This window comes from Stegostoma tigrinum, chromosome 5 (genome assembly GCF_030684315.1).
Source record: "Stegostoma tigrinum isolate sSteTig4 chromosome 5, sSteTig4.hap1, whole genome shotgun sequence".
Taxonomy (NCBI): domain Eukaryota; kingdom Metazoa; phylum Chordata; class Chondrichthyes; order Orectolobiformes; family Stegostomatidae; genus Stegostoma; species Stegostoma tigrinum.
In genome coordinates, this window is record NC_081358.1 from 37,321,169 (window position 1) to 37,331,154 (window position 9,986).

The window sequence follows — 9,986 nt, forward strand, 5'->3', positions numbered from 1 at the left end:
TGGAGTATGGGAGAGAGCAGCATAGTGATAATGTCACTAGATTAATAATCTATAGGTTTAGACCAGTACTCCTAGGACAAGGATTGAAGTTCCACCACAAGAAATTTGGACTTTTGCAGAAGATTTTTCTAGGATCTAGAGGAAAAGGAACACCACATGCCCACACTCCTCCTGCTCGTTGGGTGTAGGATGCAACTAACTGTCTTTTCACCACTGGAAACCTTTGGCATTTTCAGCTCACCAAAAAATCGGCAGTGAAGCTTAAGATTGAAGGTTTGGCAAAGGGCCGCCGCTGAATGTCTCTTCCAGGGTCAGGTTCTAAATTCAATCTGATGAGACTCCATAACATCGTAAGATTTAGGAGCTGAATTAGACCATTCAGCCCAATGAGTCTGTTCCATCATGGCTGATATGCTTCTCAACCCTATTCTCCTGCCTTATCTCTGTAACCCTAACAATCAAGAACCTTTCTACGTCTTAAATACACTCAATGAGGACCACCTTTCAAGTGTACTCCTCCACAACCTTCTGCTCTAAAATTGTTGAACTCAATATTGAGTCCTGGACACCTGCAGGGTGTACAATTGGAAACTGAGATGCTGTTCTTCCAGCTTGCACTGAACCTCAAAGAAGCACTGTAGTAGCCCCAAAATAGAAGTGTTGGCAAGGGAACACAGTGGTGTATTGAAGTGGCTGGAAATGGGTGGGGGGGGTGCATTTTTTACCAATGGAATGTAGACATTCCACAAAGCAGTCATCCAGTCTGTGTTTAATTTCGCCATTCTAGAAGAGGCAACATTGTGAGTAGCAAATATAGTATACCTGACTAAGTGAAGTGCAGGTAATTTGCTGCTTCACCTAGAAGGTGTGGCTGGAGTTTTCACTATAGTGAAGAGGGAGGAGGTAAACAGGAAAGAATTGCACCTTTTGCAATGACATGGGAAGATGTTGCGGGCACGTGGGGAGGCTTTGGGATTGTAGGAGGAATGGACCAGGATGTGTTAAAGCAAACAGCCCCTGCAGAAGGCTGACAAGGGAGACGAGAAATATGTGTCTGGCAGTAGTATCTCACTGGAGGTGGCAGAAATAGTGACTTATCCATTAAATGTGGATTCTGCTAAGTTAGAAGGTGAGCACCAGAAGGACCCTACTATGGGAGGGAAGAGAAGGGTTGAGAGCAGCGTATGGAAAACTGCTACAACACTTTTCCTAAGCCATCTTCATGTCAAATGTTTCTGGAAATTAATCACAATAATATATGATACATTTCAGGAGCGATAGTGTGTTTTAATATATGTAGTGTCCAATGAATATCATTGTAAAATGGATTAAATTTCCTGATCAGTAACTCCTGCTGTTGTTTAACATTTTGATCTCCTGGTCCTTTTTGGAACATAACAGAGGCAATTCAAGTCTGGTGTCAAAAAGCTCTCTGCTAAAAAGCAGCTGATCATTGACAATGTCAAATCTGAGATTGCTAGAATTTTGTTAGGCAAGGTAGCAGTAAGGCAGGAAAAATGAAATTAAGAGACAGATCAGCCATGATCCAATTCAACAATGGTATAAGCTCAGGGAGTGGAGCTCTATGTATGCAGAATGGTGTCCTGGAAGATGAAAACTTCACAATTGCCACTTTGGAACTGCAACAATAATATTGTACACTGCATTAACTGAGCTTTGCGTTCATATGAGCGCAAGCTCACACCTTCAAAGACTTTTCACTGAAGTCATACCTCTCTGCAGTTCAGCAAAGGAAAGTCCAATTTTCTAACCCTGAGGAAAGGTGGTCCACAATGGACTTAGGATACAAGTCATTGGGGTAGATCATTAATGGAGTATTGTGTACATTCTGGATATCATACTGTAGGACGTGTAGGAATCTACAACAAACATGGTCTGTAACCTGATCTTTTTATCGTATTAAATCAAATCTTGACAGTCTCGAAGCAGTAGTCATGCAGAGAAATAAATGCAATTACTCTGTTTCTCTTTTGAACATGTATGTAATTTTATCAAACTATTTGTTCTAATCTCAACACAAATTGTGAAGAAAAGATCTGTAGTCACACACAGAGTCCTAGATGATTTATTGCTTCCAGATTGCTAATCTATTTGTCATTAACTGCTCAACTTAACCCCACTGTCCTTTTTTTTATATGAGGATGATCTTGGCTTTTTGGTTTTACAATGGGCAACAAAAGAAGTCAATCAATATGAATCGCACACTTAAATTGGAAAGGATTAAACATCTTAATTGTATATTGGCACCCACTTGTAACAGGATTGAGAAGGGGAGGGCATATATCTAAAGTAATTTGCAAAAGAAGCAAACCTGATGTGAGGATAAACTTTTCACAGTGAGTTGTTGGGGTGTGGAATGCAATGCCTGTAGGTGTATTATAGGCAGCTACAATTAGGACATTCAAGAGGGCATTAGATGCTATTTAAATAGAATTCTGGGTTCCCGAAAAAGGCAAGAAAATGGCACTAAATCATGATGCTCATATAGAGAGCTAGTGCAGGTATGATGGGCTGAATGTTCAATTCTGTGACATTACATGATGGAGTATCCTGAATTTTTGAAATTGAATCATTTCATGATTTCTGCCTAGATAAACATGCAGAAGTTAAATATGATTAAACTAATCGTAATCCTATGAATATCTGTTTACTTAAGTCATTGTCAAGACCTTGGCACAGAGCATATTTACCAGAATGCTTCCAGGTAAAAGTGACTTCATTGTAGTTGGCTGAATGGCTTTTTCCTTTGCTGTAAAGTTCTGTGATTCTGTAGAATGAAGCCCATGATGAGGGTTGACTTTGGCAGTGAACAGGAACTCAATAGTATGGCATCTCAATGTTGGAATATATGGAGTGACCTCTTCACAGCAGCCAAGGTAACAGGAGACAGATACGCCTTGGACAGTTCACTGCAATTAGCAAGTTACCTTAGACACTGCCGCTTTACCCTTGCTGTGCAAAACACAATCTATAATTTTTTACTTCTGCACGCAGGAGGTTCAGCAACATTCTTTAAACCCTTCTGCAATGTTCCCTTACTGTTGAATGGCAGAGCAACAGTAGAAAAGGCAACTGATGGATATTTAATGACCTGCTTCACTAAGGGAACTTGAGTTAATTGCATATGCTGGTAGTTTATATCTTCAATCACTTTTGTCCTGTATGGAAAACAGCTTTCACCGAAGGCAAGAGAGTAACCATCTCAACACTCTAAGGCTCCTACAGCACATTTGTCAGCCATTTCTTAAGCAGAATCTCCCAAATCTGTAACCTCCACAATTCTAGAAAATCAAAGGCAGCAAGAGAGGTTGTTCTCAGTGGAATGTTTGTGACAATCAAGGGATTATGTACTGAGTGATCTGAGGCTAATTGGTGCACAAATGAACAACAGAATGGATCTCAAAGGCAGCCACAGCCAGTGGCTGTGAGTTACCTGATATCAGGCACCTTAGTTGAACTTAATACTAACGGGGGACTTAAATAATAGGATTCAAACAAACATTGACTTTAATCAGCGAACATAAGATGTGGCTACAGACATCAGTGCTGTGCAAATTATTGCTGAATTACTCCACCTGAATTGACTCTCATTGGCTGAGGAACTGCTATTGGAGTAAGCAGCATGGAACTACAGGCTCCCCAAGTTTCCAAATTATTCAGAAAAGGCCTAAGGCTTAAAAATTTGCTTTGGTAGTCTGAATGCATTTGTATGTGTTTCTCTTCTGGCAAGGGAAAATAAACCGTGTTGTGAACTTCATTGATTATCTCTTGACAGCTTGTGGACCTGCAGTTTTTTTTTTCAGATGTTAGGTCCTTACATTTCCCTGAGGCACCAGATACTACAACCTTCTGAGAGTTGACGGATTTAGTCAAGAAATATAACAACCCCAAGCATACACCAATTCTGAGTCACTATCATTTTCACTCTGCAATTCATGAATCAGGAGAATCCATATAGGGATTTTTTACTGGGGTAAGAAGCATCAGACTTTGGTATAACCCTTAGTGAAATGCTGAGAGACTGCTTAGTATGTGGGATTAACAATGTAACCATGGCAAAAAAGCCTACTACTTGAAGCCCAACTGGACCTCAAACAAGCACTACAACTGGCTTTATCATTGGAAAATGCAGCAAGTGGAGCCAATGGGTTGCATGGTATTCTGATGGAAGTGGACACTCTCGGCAATCCAACTAAGCTTGGGAAACACCACTTGAGTGAAGGCAATGACATAGCCTCGCTTAGGATATATCCTGAACTATTCTAGCCCACAGCAAAACCCTAAAACAAAGCCAAGCCTCAACCAACTAGTTAAAATTTTCTTCAGGATCCATGCTGACAAGCCAATATCGTTGCTACATATATGTGGACTCAAGACAGCAAAAGAGTCCCACTAGACCTAAACTGAGTAAGAGAAATCATAGGATGATATCTAGGAGAGTGCACATCCTGGAAAGTCCACCTACATCTGGTTTGGAATAGTTAAATTTGGAACAGCAACATCCAAATCAGAATCAATCAAAGTAAACGTCCAGTTAAATGGTCATTTGGTTCTAATGGAGGTAAATATCAGTGTAGCCAATTCAATGATCACAGAACCAGCCGTTAACAAAATAATGTAAGAATTTCTGTCTGACAGCCAGGATTGAATGCAGATATAGCCTCATTGGTGGGGCAGTATCCAGAGTGCCAACAAGGACAAAAATTACTGCCTGCAGCTCCCATACATTCTTGGGAATTGTCAGGTAAACTCTGGACTGGGTTATATGTCGACTATTAGGAGCTCAATGTTCTCAGTCATTATGAATGCCCACTCAGAGTGACTGGACATACATAGGCCTGCTGTGTTCATCCAGCCTCACATTTTATTATCTTGGACATACATAGAGTTCGTTCATCAAATACAATAATACAATATTCTTTTATTGTCACATGTGCCCCACTATAGTGAAAACTTTTACAATGTCAACCTTCTTGTAGTGACATCTTAGGTACAAGAACTCAGGTACTATTCTTGGCTACAGCAGAAGGATAACAGTAGTTGCATAATTACATAGTTGAAAATAAGTTAAAAATAGGAATATATCAGGAGTTATATTACAATGTTCTAAGGGATGATGATAGAAAAATTGTTTGCATTGTTTGCGATACACAGACTCTTAGTAGTGTTGGTCACAGGTAACAGGCCATCGTTTACCAGCAGGGATTTTCGGTATTTGCTAAAGTCAAATGGTATTTGACACACAAGGACAGCTTCATACCATCTATCACCCAATGGTCTGATGAAAAGGGCAGATGAAACTTTGAAGGCAGGCTTACAGAGACAGCCTACAGCTTCACTAGATATCAAACTGTCCTTGTTCCTATTTGATCATAGGACCACCCCTCATACAACTGCAGGGATATCTTCAGTGATGTGATAACGGCGAGAAGATTCCACACAAGGGTAAATCTGATCTTCCCCTGCCTGGGGGTGGAGAGTGAAATGGCATCAGGAACGTCAATGCTGAGTCAAGACTCAGCCAAGCAAGGGAGACAGTTTACTTAAGGGGACGAAGTTTGGTGTAGGAACCACAGAAATGGCCCTGTGTATGTAGAGGCATAGATGACATGAGGTCAGGTGCACTGACATATAAAGTTCAGGTGGATGCAAAGTCCTGAACACGCATGTGGACCACATGAAAGCTGTAAATTCACAAATTGGTTGGGAGTAAAATGTGCTCAGCTCCTTGGAACAGTCAGAAAGGCTGGTGGAACCCTGAATTCTCCCTCTCCTTCAAGCATTGAAGAAATCTCGGAAACTGAGATGGATGCAGTAATAGTGCATTCTCAATTCCTTTCTCCTGATGAAGAGAATGAATTTCTTCCAACATGCTCTAGGCAGAAGAAGCAAGCTAATGTGCATTACGTGCCGCCCGTATCCGAGGCAGAGTCAGACAAACCTGAGCTGGTGCTAAAACACCCCAGGAGGAACTACAAGGAAAAGAACTTGCCTGTGTCCTCAGCCTCAGAGGGCGAAGGATGTAATAATTGTAACAAGGTCAAACAGGTGAACCACAGAATATGAGTTCCTGATTGGGGCTGTTAATCTGGTCCAATCAGGGAGTCCTGGCCGACAGACAAAAACAGGAATGTCAGACATCTTGATAATCTGAACTGTCTCTGAGCAAGCTGGGTCAGTGTGAAGGACTTTCCATGTGTAATTAAAGGGTGACTTGGTGACGGGTTTTGTTTGGCTCTCTGTGGAGTTATTTCAAAATCCATTTTAAGTGTCGCTAGATATATGTAGTGCAATGTGTGTAGACAGCACAATGATAGGCAATTTTACTGTTATTTGTCAAATGATGTTAGTCAACATAATGCCTTCATTGCACATTTTTGGTGTAAATTTTCATGCAGTATACCACCCTTCCTAACAGGCATCTTTCTGACCATTCATTCTCCTGAAGTCACAGTGATACAATTAGTCGCTGCCTGAAAGATTCAGAGCTTTAGCAAAAGTATCAGTTGCATAGAATGATCAAGTATTTATCTGATTCACTTTAGGCACTTATTGTTCTGAGACCTGTGATGATCAACCTGTTGTCATCAACATGTGAAAAGTTGTGGCCATAATTTTCCCCATGTGCGCTCACTATGTGTGAGGTAACTTGCCAAAGATGACCAAGAGCTCAGTAAATCTGCTGTTGACTTTTGTTTAATTGGTGGTGCTGTGGAAACAAATAGACAATATTTCTCTTTTTAATGTTGGAGATCTGCCTGTCCTGCTGCTAGTACAGTAAATATGGGCCTGTCCGAAGCAATGCCCAGAAGTACCAGTCTCGGAAGTTACTGACTGAATTAGCAGTCAGCTCAGTTCTGAGCTATTCAGGAGGATATTATTTCATGTCAGAAGCTCACTAGGTACTCTTCCTATGTGGACATTTATTATGAGGCTCTTCATCCTTTATAAGGTAATGTTTAAAACACTACACACACTGACTGCCACCTTCAGCATAAAGTTTTATTGTGCCAGAGCCAAAAGGCACACTGCTACTGCTGTTGGAAGTGGTAGTTGGGTGATGTAGATGGCCAAACCCCCAATGCGAGGCACTCACAGCCCTTACTTCCAACTGGCAAGTATCCTAGCACACTTCACTCCAAAATTGTCAGCTGTGACTCAATAAGTTGCACTCTTACTGTAAAGTCAGAAACCCATGGATTCAAACATTGATTATTCAGATTCATAACTAGCTATTCAACAACAACATAACAATCCAGGCTGATATTATTCCAAGGGAGTTCTGCAGTCTGATGTACATTCTTTTGGATAAGATGCTAAACTATAATGTTATCTATCCCAAAGTAGATGTAAAAGATGACATGCATGGGATTTCCCAGAGACCTGGTACTCAAGCCAGAACTCCATCAACAAACATGTGGAAATAGACCCCAAATTCCAACCGCTACAAAACAGAACCGGAAATGAGGCCAACCACCACATCAGACCAGACCCACATAAGTAACAAGTGGGATAGACCAACAGCGCATCATCGGAGACACTGATGTTATTACCTAATATGATGACGAAATGTCTGCAAACCAGTCTATTAGATCGACGAGCAAATCAACAACCTCATCCATAACCCGAGCTACAAGTCTTCTCAAAAACTTTAAATCCTCTGGCACTAATTGAAGGCACAAAAGGAGTTCACTCCGAGATCAATACTTTCCTTCAGCCAAAATTGCTATGAATAGATTATTTTAATTATTATAAATTTGCACAGTGTGAAATATTACCACGTGCAAATCAGCTACCACATTTGCTACTTTACTACTGTATTTCATTAGCTGTGAAATGCTTGAGGACCTTGTGGTTGTGAAAGTTGCTATAGAATTGCAATTTTTTTATTAGAAGAAAAACTATTCAGAGGCTCAAGCCCATTCATGACTGATCTGTACCAAATTAATTTATCAATCTTGGTCCACCGCCTTTAATATTGTTGGGCATTAAAAATGTATTAACCTCAGTTTTGAAATTATCAATTGACACCCAGATGCTACAGGTTTTTGGCAGAGAGTGTTTCAGATTTCCACTTGCCTTTGTGTGCTTCCTGACATCACTTCAGAATGGTCCAGCTCTAATCTTAATGTAATGCCACTTCATTTTGAATCCCAGCAGTAGAGAAATTTATTTCTCTGCTTCTGAGTAGAATTAGTAACTATAAGTGCGTTCAGGGAGCTGCCATTTTTGACATGATGGAACATGCCATCCTATTAAATACTCTGTGCCCTATTCAAATCCTTTCTACAAGCAATATGGTTGAGGTGTGAGGTCTTCTAATCGTTATGTTTGTCAAATATGGATACCTTGGCGCCCCATACACAAAATTACCAAGTTTACACAACAAAGACAGGCCTTTCATCCAACTGGTTAATGCTGATGTTTATGCTTGGTACAAGTTTCCTCTCAACACTACTTCATTTCATTATATCAGCAATATATTTGGTACCATCTGCAAAATGATGCACCCAAGACATAAGAGGTGTAAAATTTTCCCCAGTGTTTTAATGTTGCATTTACAGTCTAAGCAGGGTCCTCCTCTTGGTATGTTTTTCAGAAGAACTTCCAAGGCACTGTCATCATTTTACAACACAGAAAGAGGCCACTCAGTCCAAATGATCCATGTGGTGTTTATGCTCCACTTGAGCCTTCTACCCAATTTTGGCTGAAGGAAATTATTGATCTCGGAGCGAACTCCTTTTGTGCCTTCAATTAGTGCCAGAGGATTTAAAGTTTTTGAGAAGACTTGTAGCTCGGGTTATGGATGAGGTTGTATTCCTCCTCCTCTTTGCGTAGTTCCATGTTGCCACCCTTCTAAGTAATATTCGCACGCAGCTTTGTTTGTGTGTGCTGGGATGGTTACATTAATGCATCATTTTGATTTTTTTTCTTATGTTTTATTCTGCTTCCCCTTATATTCATTCCTTCAACCATTCATGTGGTTGTGAGTTGTCAACATTTTCTGGGTAAAAATGTTTTGTTGAAATGCCTAATTTATTAGTCACAAGATGTATGATTCCTGGTTTTGGTTTCATCTGCAAGTGGAAATGTTTATATGTTTACTCTGTCAATACCTTCCATAATCATACAGAACTTGAGGTTGGTTGGCTCACTGAGCTGGTTTGTTGATCCGCAGATGCTTTGTTACTGTGCTTGGTAACGTCCTCAGTGCAGCCTCTGACGAAGCGTCGTGTGTTTCCCCACCTGGTTTTTAAACTCTGGGGTCCGTTGTGATGGATTGCCTCACTTCCCGGCTTCCTCTATAGTGGAATGTATATGGGGTCGAGTTCAATGTGTTATTAATAGCCTGCTTCGTGGAGTGCCATGCTTCAAGGAGTTCTCGTGCCTGTCTCTGCCTAGCCTGTCTCGGGATCATGGTGTTGTCCCAGTCAAAGTCATGGTTTTCCTTGTCCGTGTGGATTGAGATAAGTGAGTATTGGTCGTGCCTTTTTGTGGCCAGTTGGTGTTCGTGTACTCTTGTGGTTAGTTTCCTTCTTGTTTGTCCGATGTAGCATTTCTCACAGTCTCTGCAGGGGATCTTGTAGATGACATTGGTCCTGTCCATGGCGGGGAGTGGGTCTTTAGTTCGGGTGAGCACTTGTCGTAAGGTTGATGTGGGTTTGTGTGCCACTATGATGCCCAGCGGTCGTAGAAGTCTGGTGGTGAGTTCTGATGTGTTCCTGATGTAGGGCAGTGTGATGAGTGTGTTAGGACCTGTAGAATCGTTTTGATGCTGTTCCTGCAGGCATCTCCTGACCCAGTTCTTTGGATATCCATTATCCTTAAACACTTGGCAGAGGTATTCCTCCTCCTCTTTGCGTAGTTCCGCGTTGCCACCCTTCTAAGTAATATTCGCACGCACCTTTGTTTGTGTGTGCTGGGACGGTTACTATTGAAATTCAATACCTGGTCTGTGGGTGTGG